Source organism: Acomys minous (genome assembly GCF_964271855.1).
Source record: "Acomys minous genome assembly, chromosome: 8".
Classification (NCBI taxonomy): Eukaryota; Metazoa; Chordata; class Mammalia; order Rodentia; family Muridae; genus Acomys; species Acomys minous.
In genome coordinates, this window is record NC_140489.1 from 4,010,559 (window position 1) to 4,024,860 (window position 14,302).

The following is a 14,302-nucleotide window of genomic DNA, read 5'->3' on the forward strand; positions in this document are numbered from 1 at the left end:
TATTGATCCTACTATCTAACAAGATACTTTGTTTACCACAAGTTTAAGGCAGTAGTTTTACTGTATAGTCATTATGAGTTCAGATTAGAAGTTTTATCTTTTTCTAAATTCACATGTACGTAATGTTTTCAAAGAAATATTTTTATGTTAAAGTTTTTGTAGAACACAGGTGTCTCTCTTGTCTTCTGTAGATAACCACTTATTCTTTGTTTCTATGTTCATATTATCATTTCTTATCATTGTAGACACCTGGGAATGTATTTCCTTGATTATTCATTTATTTCAATCTTGTTTTCCTTCTTCCTGTAATTCACATGGAAGTTCGTAGAGCTCCTAAGAGTTTTCACTATATTGTAGGAGGATTTAATCTCATTTGAATCAATTAGAAGCTATTATCAGGAATTATATCTGTAGGAAATCTACCCAACACAGAGGGTAGCAACTACAGTGGATATGATTATCCTTTAGGCAGTAAGAGTCTATACCATCCAGATATTTGGAACAAGCATGGAAAGGCAGGATAGCAATAATAAGTGACCCTGCTTCAACCAGGGACACGCCCATTCATCTGTCATGAAAGAAGCAGTGGGTGCCTCCAGGAAGCGCATGTGCTTGCTTTTTCCAATCCAGCATGCGATTTTCCCAGCAATGCATGATAAAAATATCTTTGGATTTTGAGAGCAATACAGCAATTTTTCTGGAATAACTGGGAATAATAACCAGAATATGGCCTGGAAAATCCAAGTCACCAAACTTTGGTCAAATACAAACTCATCTAATCATCTCAATTCTGACATAACCTGAGGATGTGTTGTTAATTCTGGCATTGTGTTCCAGCAGAAGTTCCAGTCTCTTGGATTATAAAATATACTTATATTAGAAAGCATTGCCACAGAAGTATAATTCCTGTAATTTGCTAAAAAGTACTATTAAATAATTTCATAGAACTCATTTCTCACCTCACTGTATGTACATACCTTTGGCCCATATTTCTTTCCTTCTCTCCCAGTCTCAGTAACATGCCCTATACTCTCAAGAAGTTACAGAACACTGAAGCAGCATCAACTTTCACAGTCCATTGTATACATTGTTATGTAGTGGTGCATATATAATTTTATAATCCTTATGCATTCATCTCACGACAGACATGTATTTTATTTCCATAATGTAGTTATTGCAGACCCTGCAGCAATAAAGTTTGATGTTCTAATATTTCTGATGTATGTTCCTTTTGGGTCATTTTGATCAGTTTTTTGTACGCAACCTACTCTAAAGGCCTCTATACATTGTATTAATATTAAAGATGCTGTAAATTCTCATAGCTTAGACGTTTTAGAGATTTCAAGTCACTGTCAATTTCACAACCCCTTTGTATAAATAAATCAGATAACCTTGTCCCAGAGTGAAGCAATTGCATCAGGACAGAAATATGCTGAGAGTTTAGGAGTTGATGATCCATCCACAGCACCTGTAAAGGGCTTAGGGAAGGGATATGGGATGCATTTCTTCTGAGAGGATTAGCACTTGAACTTCAGCATCAGCTGCCTAATCCATGTGTTCTGTACTGCCTCCTTTTGGAGCTGGATCTATTCCTTATTTAAGATGTACACTGGTCATGGATATGCAAATTTTGTGAGTCTATGGTTGTAACATACAGGGATGTCCTCAGACAATAAAAACATGTGATCAGTGTCCTCTCCACAGTCAATGAACACTGTGGCCTTTACCATGGCATAGAGCTTGATTCTTTTCCTGTTTGCAGCTTCTACTGGTAAGGGGTTCCCCAATTCAAACATTTAAGTGGGACTGAAATGACAAATCAATCCACTGTGCCTTTCTCTCCACAGGTGTCCACTATGAGATCCAGCTGCAGCAGTCTGGGACTGAGCTGGTGAGGCCTGGGTCCTCAGTGAAGTTGCCCTGCAAGGCTTCTGGCTACACCTTTATTGATTATGGTTTGAGCTGGGTGAAGCAGAGGCCAGGACAGAGTGTCACAAGTGCCCAGCGACAAGAAGCTGAGCTGGGTCAACATCAATGGTTTTTGTAAGCTACTCAACTAAGACATTGAGGGGCCTTCACTTTTCACCTGCTTGATGGCCCACAGGATCCAGTACCGACAGGAGTAGAAGGTCATCCAGGCCTTCATGGCCAGCAACAATCTGGAGAAATGAACGGGATTAGGAAAGGTAGCCATGAGGGCATGGAAGCAGGAGAGCTGACCCTGAGGACACGAGACCAGGAGAGCTGTTCTAGCCTTGAGCATAGAGGAGCTGAAGAGCTGGCCATGCCTTGATGACATGAGAGCAGGAGAGAGGGCCCTGTTCTGATGACACTGGAGTGGGTGAGCTGGACCTGCCTTGATGACACTGGAGCAGGAGCGCAGGCTCTGTCCTGAGCACATGGGAGTTGGAGAGGTGGCCCTGCCTTGATGACAGGAGTTCAGGAGAGTAGGCCCTGCCTGAGGATATAGGAGCAGGTGAGTCAGCCTTACCCTAATGTCAGTGGAGTCGGAGAGCTGGCCATGCCCTGGCCACATGGGAGCAGGTGAACCGGCCTTGCCCTGAGTACATGGGAGTGTGTGTCAGCCTTGCCCTGATGACATGGGAGTGGGAGAGCAGCCTTGCCCAGTTGATATAGGAGTGGGTGAGAGGCCTTGTCATGATGATATGGGAACAGGAGAGTAGGCCCTTTCCTGAGGACACAGGAGTGAATGAGCTGGCCCTTCCCTGATGACAGGGATTGGGTGAGTGTGTGCTACCATGAGGACAGGAGAGCAGGAGAGTTGGCTATGCCATGATGACATGGTAGCAAGAAAGTGTTCCTACACTGAGTAGAAGGGAGCAGCTGAGTCAGCCCTGTCCTAATGACACAGGGACAGGAAATCCATCCCTGCCTGCCCTGAGAACATGGGAGAAGAAGAGATGGCCCTGCCATGGTGAAACAGGATTGGGAGAGTGGGCTTTTCTCTGAGGACAAGAGAGTGGGGCCTGATCCAGGGTTCTGAGTGGACCTCATCCCAACATCTATACCATGTATGATCTGCTGGAACACATGAAAGGGCCAGACCTACATATTCAAAGATTAAGAATCTCCTTTACACATGACAACAATGGGATATCCAACAGCATTCCCAGTGATGTCTCAGGCCTGTGCACTGGTCTGGCTGGTTCGCTGGTCTTTTACCCTATCATGTGTGCTCAAGCTCAGTGTGAATCTGCTGCCCCACTTGTCCTCTGTCTGTCTTCACATGCAAGGGCCAGTCTCCTCCTCCCATGAAGAGTCCATTAGAAACACAATAATCCAGGTGGAGTCCCTTGGTCCCCTTCCTGAATTCCACCCCCAGGATGGCTCCATCCTGTCTATCTCAAGGTTAATCTCAGGGAGTATCCATGGTGTTGTGTCCAAGGGCAAAGCCCGTCAAGATTGAGTTCACCTGTGACAAAGCTTACAGTCCTTCCCACAACCTTCTATGTATAAGAGAATACTAAGTTTTGGGAAAGTAGATGCAGAGAGAAGAGAGTTGCCTGAGGACATAGTCAACATTGTCTATCCTTAAAGATACATGGCAAAAGGAAAACAATACCCTTGCTAAGTCTTTACACACAACCATACAGTATACCTGTGATATAAGTGCTGAATTAGCAAACAGAGTGAACCACAGTTCAAATTTTTCTTTATTCTAGTTACGTCTAAGATATGAATATATTTTCTGTGGGTGGGAACTGACCTGTAAGGGCCGCATTTGTTCCTCTTTCTATTGTTCTGAGTTATCTGACCTAAGTAAAGTTTCAGGGGTGGGGAAATTGCCTTGTAGACAGTTTGGAGACCCTGTGTATCTTTAGTTTTTATTCTGGTTACTCACTACTTCATAAGGGGTCCTTTCTATACCTAAATCTACCAACTGCTGGCAAAAGGGCTGTGGATCTTGGAGACAATGTTGAGGCACAGCTCACCTTCCATTGTTGAAATATCTTCTCAAAATCAAAAGGTACATTGCAAATGAGAGAAACTGATGAGCTGTCTCAGTTTGAGAATTTATACAAGTGTGTTATCACAAACAGCAGGGGTCACTGTATGTTCACCAATTTTCTAATACATAAAGGAGCCTGAAGCAGTTAAAGAAGTCGTTCACTGAGTGTATTCCAGCAGCCTCTGTGGATTTCATTGCTAACCTCATCATGTTCAGAGACCATGGCATTGTTGACACATACCATTTCCATGTTATGTCCTTGGAGAGGTTATGTGTTAAAAAGCATCCATATTGAGATCAACCAAGTCTAAATTAGATTCACATGTAGACTAGATATAATACTAGATTATGAAGTACTCATAAATAATTATTAAGGATACTGGATTCTCAGGCTTTTAAAAAATATGGGGAAAAGTGTCCCAGAGCTTGCAGCTGGTTGAAGAGGTGTTTACAGTCCTGTTGATCATTGGATTGTGATGGACAACAGCCTCTAAAGCTCTGAGTAAGTGTCTGATAGAAACAGGATGGTCAACGCACCTTCTCAGCATCACAAATGTGGTTGACCCTTAGATTCATGTTATCCTAGAACATTAGAAAGGTGGTTCACATTATGGAACATAATATGGTGACTGGATTCTCAATGGGATGGAAGAGCTCTATATAACTGTCTGAATAGGGTGGGATGGTCAATGTACCTTCTTATCATCAGAAATATGGTTGGCAATGAGCAGCTTCAGGTTTCTTTTGAACACTTGATGTGAGGATCACATAAAAGAACATGGATGTGGTGAATAGATTTTCAGGGGGATGGAAGAGCTCTGTGTGCACTGCTGCCAGGATGGAGCATGAATGAATTTCCTCAGATACCAGAACCTCACCATGCCACTGACTAACATAAAAAAAAATTACCACACCTATCTAAAAATATTTAATTTCTTTATCTAAGAATCATACTTCCTCTCTCTTGTGAAATTAGTTTGTGGTTGCAAATACAGTGATGTCCACACAACCAACAGTACCACATTAGTACCCACTTTTCCACAGTCCCTTAGCACACAGTTTCTCAACTTGGCCTGAAGTTGGATCACCTCTACCTAGTGGTGGCAGCAACAGGTAAGTGTATTCCTAGGAGCAGGGCTAAGGGAGAGCCAGCGACTGAAGATTTCATGGCATCCTCTGTAGAAGGGTCAGTCCTAGGTTCAGGTGCTACAGTTTGGGTTTGGACTGGGGAGTCCTGGAGCTTCATGAAAGGTTAGATGCAAGGATGTTGACTCAGGTAGTCTCCTCATTTCCTCTATGTGGATGCTGGGTGAATTAGAAGCCTGGGCATGGAATTGGATGACTATCCCAAGCAGTGGCAGAATCAAGTCTGTAGAGGAATTTCAGAACAGATCCACACTGGATGCACATACAATGTCCAACAAAGCCTACACTATCATTATATATTTGTCCTTTGTTGGAAATCTACGATGAGTCCATTCTTTAGCTGATGTGAATAAAGCATGAGTAACATCCTGTGGACAAATATGGAAGTTCATGTGTCTCTATTATAAGTTGGAGAGTAATTTGACTATGTGCATTGGAGGGATGCATTTCAGACACAGCATAGTTTTATTTATTGATTTATTTTTGTGAATTCTCTAAACTGATTCCAAAATCAGTACACTTGTCCACACTCCCATCAAGGGTGGGAGAGGATTAACCTTTCAGGATACACATGTCATCATTTGTGCTCTTTCTTATTATCATATGACAGGTCAAAGATGAACACTAAAATTCCTTTCATCTGCCTTTCAACTCTTAGCTAAGGACTTTTGGTTGTAGGACACAGAAAAACCCACCTGATCTCTAAATTCTCCCTGTTTGCTGTTCCCTAGTACAGGAAAGTAGTATTTTGAAGGAAGAGCAAAGATATCAGTGATCTCATGAAGTACCAGGCCTTGCAGTATATATCAACGTTCACGTAAGATGTATCCATCAATAGCTGGTTGTCACATAGCAACCAAATTTTTCTAATTGGATTTCTGGCCTGAGCCATAGGAAGGAGTTTGTCCCAGGTAAACATGGTCAAAAGTCCATGGATAGAGATGACCTTGTCCCTAGTAGACCAGAGTTGTACTGCTAATAGTCATGTTTTAAAATTGCCTTATAAATGTGTATGTTTACACAAAGTAGATTAGTGCTGCTATTAGCCTTGCCCACAGTGGCTTCAGTGTGGAGTGTGTAATGACTGAAAGAGTCTTTCACAATGGATCAAAGGGCTGAGAAAGAAGCACAGAGTACTCAGCCACTGATGAGTCTATGATGTCACCGTCTTGACCAAATGCTAACTGCATATATATTATAGAAGGTAGGGTCATGTAATGCATTTCCTCTGAGGATAGGGACTTGAACCTCAGCATCCTGCTGCCTGATCCAAGTGTTGGTACTTCCTTCTTTCCCAGCTGGTCTAGGGCCTTATCTAAGAAGTACCATGCTCATGAATATGCAAATCAACTGAGTCTATGCTGCTAAATACAGGAATGTTCATACCCCCAAAACAACCTCTGATTAGTGTCCTCTCTACAGTCAGTGAACACACCATCTCTAAGGATGGAATGGATCTGGGTCTTCCTCTTCCTCCTGTCACTAACTACAGGTAAGGGGCCTATCAGCTCCAAATCTGAAGGAGACAAAGGGACCAAGGCGACACTGACATCCATTCTAACTTTTTCTCCACAGGTGTCCACTCTGAGATCCTATTGCAGCAGTCTGGGGTTGAGCTGGTGAGACCTGGGTCCTCAGTGAAGTTGTCCTGCAAGGCTTCTGGCTACACCTTCACCAGCTACAATATGCACTGGGTGAAACAGAGGCCAGAACAGGGGATGGAGTGGATTGGGGAAATAAATCCTTCAACTGGTAATACTTGGTATAATGAGAAGTTCAAAGGCAAGGCCACCCTGACTGTAGACACATCCTCCAGCACAGCCTACATGGAGCTCAGCAGCTTGACATCTGAGGACTCTGCGGTCTATTACTGTGCAAGGCACACAGTGCTGTGACCACATCCTGAGTGTTTCAGAAACCCTGGCAGAGCAGAAAGGTGCCCTAGGACTGTGAAGACAGAGAAGATTAAGCTAGAGACTTGCTCAGAAATAATCATTTTGAGCATTCATTTTTCTGCTTCTTCCTCACAGTCCTATAGTGTCTTTGTCACCTTTGTAGAAGGACATCTATGAATAAAATGATGTAGATTTAGGGTGCCCCTATAGTACACCACGTCTTTCAACATCTTCACCAGTGACAACTTCCATTGATATATTTCTTCCTTAAGGAAACAATAAGAAACGGAAAACGATGATGATGCATTCATAGAGACAAGCTCCAGCATACAGTCAACTAAGGCAAGTCACAGTGATGGCCCAGCTTTCTGCTAGGGGCTCTGCAGCATCCCATATGAGGTCCTACCTGTGATTAAAATTATCTTCCTCAGGTCTCTCTAGCCAAATTTCTAGAATCTAGCTCCAGCACACAGGGTAAACTGAAGCAGGCCATAGCCTCTGTGATTGGCCTGATGGTGGTTAGTGTTTCTCTATGTACTTTAACTCTTAATATTTCAGTCTGGAAGCCTTGCTATTTATATTTTAACTTTTAAAGTTTCAGGCTATTGGCCTTGTTATTTACACCTTGGGAGACAAATCAAACACATTTTTACAAACCTCACACATACATGCACACATATAATAATAGCAAAAACAAGAGAGCTCCCAAAGACACCATTGATCCACATATACATGAACATACACGCATCAACACACACACACAAGCACGCACACACACACCCATATACATACATACATACATACATACATACATACATACATACATACAGAAAATATAATCTGAAAATCAGATATATAAAGAGACAGGCACATTTTTGGATTGTTAGATATACTTATTTTAGTATGCAGTTCCACACACGTATAATTTCTGTTAGTGGATCAAAATTATTATCAAATATTTTTACAGAACTCGTCTATCAATTCAGTGTATGTACATGTTACATGAGCTTGGATGTTAGATCATACTTATCTTTTGTCCCGTATTCCCTTCCCTCCCAGTATCAGTGACCTGCCCCACATTCTCTAGCATTTACAGAACACTGATGCAGCATCATCCATTACCATCTGTTGCATGCATTGTAGTCTCCCCTTTTCTATAAAATACTTGGTTTTGGGTAATTGGTGAATAACAATCAGCATAGAGACCTGTGGCACTTGATAATCTAAGGACAATAATTCAGTATGAAGACATTTTAACTTAGAACATTCCTACAGTAAATGTTCACTCTCCGTGAAAACCTAAATGTCACATGATTCATAAAGATGCAATCCTATGGTAAATGTGTGGGCATGAATCCTCTAGGCCAATTCTTTGCTGTAGATTTTGCAAATCTATGTTGAATTTAAAATGTTTGAAATACCAGTGAGTTTATAAGGAACACTCATGTCTCTTACTGCTGGAAATCAGGGATTGATCAAACTGCAAGGGAATCTTCCAGTTCTGGCCTCTGAACTGAATGCAATTCTGCAGTATACTGTGAAGGCCTCTGCTAAGTGGCTTGTCTCTGTGCTGATTGGCCTGCAGGTCAGCCAACAGGAGAACCTGGAAGGGGGAGTGGGAGTGGCTGGGAGAAGAGCTGCCATCAATGAAGACAAGATGGGATTCCAATCAAGTCTCTGTTTGTTGTGTGACACAGCAGCAAAATACATAGTCAGCAAAAGGAGGGGCAAAAAGCAGAGGAGAGGAATGAGGGAAGCAGGTGTTTGGGTTCTGCAAAAACATTGGGTACAACCAAACAGGATATGGGTTAGATATAGGGAAAAACCACCAGATGTGGTGGGACCAGTGGGAAAGTTCACTCAGTACAAATTCTGAGCGTGTGGCCTTTAAGCTGTCTTGGGAAAGACAATATGTCCAGGCAGGTCTCCCTACAGTGGCTGTAACACCTTGGTTCAATGACTTGTCTGATACCTGCTGGAGAAGTTATTTTTAAATTCCCAGACATTTCACACTGCATGAAGAAGAGAGCTCTACAAAGGATCCTAGATGACCAAAGAGTGAATTCCTGAGACAAGATTTACTGGTGAATGTTTTCAAAAATTTTACATCATTTTCAGAAAGAGAGATTTTCATCTCTATGATGATTCAGAATGCTTTTTCAAGTGTTTCTTAGTCATTTATATTTTATCTTTTGAGATTTCCCTGTTGATATCTTTATTTCATTTTTAAAATTTGCATTATTTTATTTGGCTTGTAATCACAGGGGCACCACTGTCAGTTGCCATATATTTATATAGGAGAAACTCCAAGTAATACATTGACGTTATACAGGATTTACTAATAAATTTTCATGATAGATATTAAATCATACATAGTAGAATTTAGGTAAAAGAATGTTTCCTCCATAATACTCCAAAAAGTTCTATGCTAACCAGATCTTTTGGAGAAAAAATACTGTTACAAAACTGAGATGCAAATGTTTGTTCACCAGCACTGAGCAGACATTGTGCCCACCCTGAACTGTGTGCCTCTACCTGGCAGTTTGGTGAGGCTGTTCAGGGTCACAACTACTACTAAGTCCCCAGCTACCATCAACTTTCCTGTGCTATTAACAGGAAAAGCATAATGAAGCTAGGTGGGTAAAGTGAATCTGAGTATAGCTAAGAAAATATTCTTGAATAGGAGACTCAAATGCAAAGGATTATAACTTCTTTTCAGCACCCCATGGAACCTTCTCCAAAATTGATCACATAGTAGGTCACAAAGCAAGCCTCAACAGATAGAAGAAGATTGAAATAGTACCTTGTATCCTATCATATCACCATGGTATAAGGCTGGACTTCAACAACAACAGAAATAAAAAAAGCCTACACATAGATGGAAACTAAACAGCTCTCTCTACTTAATGACACCTGGGTCAGGGAAGAAATAAAAGACTTCCTAAAATTCAATGAAAATGAAGGAAAAACATATCCAAATTTGTAGGATACATTGAATGTGGTGCTAAGAGGAAAATTCATAGCATTAAGTGCCTTTATAAAGACATTGGAAATATCCCACATAAGCAACTTAAAGACACATTTGGAAGCCCTAAAAAAAAAGAAGCAGAAAAATGCAACAGGAGGAGACACCTGGATATTATCAAATTCAGGGTTGAAATTAAAAAAATTAGAAACAATTCAAAGAATCAACAAAATCAGGAGCTGATTCTTTCAGGAAAATCAACAAGATAGACAAACCATTAGCCAAATGACTAAAAGGCAGAGAGACACTATAAAAATCAACAAAATCAGAAATGAAAAGGGAGACATAACAACAAACAGTGAAGAAATACAAAGAATTGTAAGAAGCTACTTTAAAGTCATATGTGCCACAAAATTTGAAGATCTAAGTGAAATGGACAATTTTTTTATTTGATTCCATTTTCCAAAATTGAATAAAAATCAGACAAACAAAGTAAATAGATCTAATTATTCCCTTTACCTCCTGATGTCTCTATGTCCTTACTCTCTGTACGATCCCTCCTTCCTTCCCTCCCTCATTCCCATATCTCTGCTATTTAGAAAAAAAGGTGAGTTCCCCACCCCACTGCAGCCTATGAAGTTGCATCAGGACTGAGCACATTCTCTTACCCTGAGACTAGGCAAGGAAGCCATGCCAGGGGCCTCCTGATCAGAAGCAAACAAGAGAGTCCATGTCAGAAGCAGCCTCTGCTCCCCTTACTAGGGAACCCACATGAGGACTAAACTGCCTATCTGTTGTATGTGTTGGGGGCCTACATCCAGGTGATGCATGGTTGTTGTTGCTTCAGTCTTATAGCCTCCTGAGCCCAAGGAATTTGAGTTTGTTGGTCTTGTCTTCTCCAGGTCCTTCTATCCTCCCCACCCCTTTCACAAGGATCCCTGTGGTCTGATGAGGCCTTTGATCCAGTAGAAACTGAGTTTTGTGCAGGATAATAATTATGGAACTATTTTCATTTTCTGCATGTAGACATTCAGTTAGTCCAAGTACCATTTGTTGAAGATGCTTTTGCTCCCATTGTATGGACTTGGATTCTTTGTTAAAAGACAAGTGTCCATTGGTGTGTGTTTTTATTTTTGGGCCTTTGATTTGATTCTATTGATTAACCAGTTTGTTTCTATGCCAGTATCATGTGGTTTTTATTACTATTGCTCTGTAGTAAAGCTTGAAGTCAGGAATAGAGATACCTACAGTTCTTTTATTGTATAGGATTTTTTTTCTTTTTAATAAACTCTTGGCACTTTTTTTGTCTGTATATATGAAGTTGAAAATTGTTTTTTTAAATTAAAATCTGAAGATAATTTTGTTGGTATTTTGTTGGGAATTACAATAAATCTGTAGATTGCTGTTGATAAGATGTCCATTTTTACATGTTAATCTTACTAATCCATGAGCAGGAGAGATCTTTGCATCTTGTGATATTTTCTTCAATTTTCTTTCCTCAGAGAAATAAAATTATTGTCATACAGGTCTTTCACTTTCCTGGTTAGCATAACACCAAGATTCTTTATATTATTTGTTTCTATTGTGAATGGTGCTGTTTTTCTATTTTTTCTCTATTTGGGATTTTGGTATAGGAAATCTAATGTATTTTTAAAGTTAATTTTGAATCTAGCCATGCCACTGAAGGTATGTTTCAGCTGCAGAAGATCTCTGGTAGAATTTTTGCAGTTACTTATGTGTACAATCATTTGGGAATAGCGATCCTTTGATCTTTTTCCAAATTTGTTTCTTTTTGATTCATTTGTCTTACTGCTATAGATAGGATTTTAAGTACTACATTAGAGAATTATGGTGAGAGTGGGGTGCCTCATCTTTTCCCTGATTTTGGTGGAATTGTCTTAAGTTTCTCAGCATTTAATTTGATGTTGCTTATAAGCTTGCTGTATTTTGCAAGTATTATACTTAGGTATGTACCTTGTATACCTGATCTATCTAAGACTTTTAACATGAAGGTGTCTTGGATTCTGTCAAATGATTTTCTGCATGTATTCTCTTGCAGGGACACACACACACACACACACACACACACACACACACACACACACATTTGTCATATACATTGCTCTAGGCTATACTCACACATTGGAGCCTTTAGTGGGTAATTCAGCCACAGAGCTCTCATTCCCTAAGCATTAGCAAATATATCCAAGACTCTGAAAATCATTAGTCATGACCTTCCATGAATAAGAGAATACTGAGCTTGGGGGAGCTAGACTCGAAAAGAAGAGCGTTGACTGACTACCCAGTCAACATTTTATATTTAAAGAAACATGGACAAAGGAAAATACCACCCCTGCTAAGTCTTTACACACAACTATACAGCCCACCTGTAATACAAATGCTGAATTAACAAACAGAGTGGACCACAGTTCAAATTTTTCTTAATTCTTGTTACTTCTCAGATATGAATTTATATTCTGTAGATGGGAACTGATGTTTAAGGGCCACATTTTTTTCCTCTTCCCAGTGTTATGAGTTTTCTTACACAAGTGGAGCTTCAGGAGCGGGGAAATTGCTTTGTAGAGAGCTTGTAGATCCAGTGTACCTCTAGTTTTTAGTCTGGTAACTCACTACTTCATCAGTGGTCCCTTATATAACTATGTTTAACAGCTCCTAAAGAAAGGACTGTGGTTCATGAAGAAAATGTATGAGGCATAGCTCATATTCCATTGTTGAAATATCTCCTCAAAATCAAAAGGTACATTGCAAATGAGAGAAATAATTTCCTGTGTGAGAAATTATACATGTTAGTAATCATGACCAGCAGGGGGCACTGCATATCCACCAATTCTCTAATAAGTAAAGGAGCAGTTGAAGAAGCTAAGAAAGTTGTTCACTAAGTGTATTCCAGCAGCCTCTGTGGATTTCATTGCCAACATCATTATGTTCAGAGACGATGACATTGTTTACATGTACCATTTTCATGCTACAACCTGGGAGAGGTTATTTGTTAAATAATAGCCATATTGTGATCAACAACATCTAAATCAGATTTATATGTTGACTAAATAGAATACCAGATTATGACTTACTTATAATTAATTATCAAGGATATGGGAGAATCAGGAACCTAAGCAATACGGAGAAAAGTGTTCCAGAGTTTACAGCTGGGAGAAGAAGTGTTCTTAGTCCTGTTGATCATTGGATTGTGATGGACGGCAGCCTCCAAAGCTCTGAGTAAGTTTCTACAGCATTGTCAATGCACCTTCTCAGCATCACAAATTGAATGACCCTGAGGAGATTCATATTATCCTAGAACACTGGAAATGTGGTTCACATTGTGGAACAGGATATGGTGACTGGATTCTCAATGGGATGGAAGAGCTCTATGTGAGTGTCTGAATAGAGTAGGATGGTCAATGTACCTTCTTATCATCAGAAATATGTTTGACACGGAGGAGCTTCAGATGTCTTTTGAACACTTGGTGTGAGGTTCATATAAAGAAACATGGGTATGGTGAATGGATTGCCAATGGGATGAAAGAGCTCTGTGTGCATGGTTCCAAGATGGAGCATGAATGAATTTCTTCAGATACCAGAACCTTACCATGCCACTGACTAACATAAAAAATCTACCAGATCTATCTGAAAAATTTCATGTCTTCATCTAAGAAACATCCCTCCTGTCTATTGCAAAATTATTTTGTGGTTGTAAATACAGCACTGTCCACACAACCAACAGTGCCAGATTACTATTCACTTTTCCACAGTCTCTTGGCACATTGGTTCTCAACTTGATCAGAAGTTGGATGATCTGTATCTGGTGGCAGCAGCTACAGATGAGTGCATTCCTAGGAGCAGGGCTAAGGAGAAGCCAGGGACTGAAGATTTCATGGCATCCTTTCTATAGGGGTCAGTCCTAGGTTCAGGTGCTACAGTCTGTGTTTGGACTGGGGAGTCCTGGAGCTTCATGAAAGTTTAGCTGCAAGGATGTTGACTCAGGTAGTTTCCCCACTTCCTCTATGTGGATGCTGAGAGAGTTAGAAGCCTGAACATGGGATTGAAATGATTGGATGCATATTCCAAGCACTGGCAGAACAAACTTTGTAGAGGAATTTCAGGACAGATCGACACTTGATGCACTCACAATGTCCAACACAGACTACACTGTCATTATGTATATGTATATGTCCTTTGTTGGAAATCTAGGATGAGTTCATTCTCTAGCTGTTGTCAATAAAGCATGAATAGCATGCTGTGAATAAATATAGAAATTCAGGTGTCTCTATGATAATTTGTAGAGTCATTTGACTCTGTACTTTGGAG

General features: G+C 40.4%; 1 gene segment (V, D, J or C); it reads left to right on the forward strand.

Annotated features, from left to right (window-relative positions):
- LOC311603432 (Ig heavy chain V region 1-72-like) overlaps nt 1–14,302 on the forward strand; it is a 127,658-nt gene that overhangs the window by 41,813 nt on the left and 71,543 nt on the right.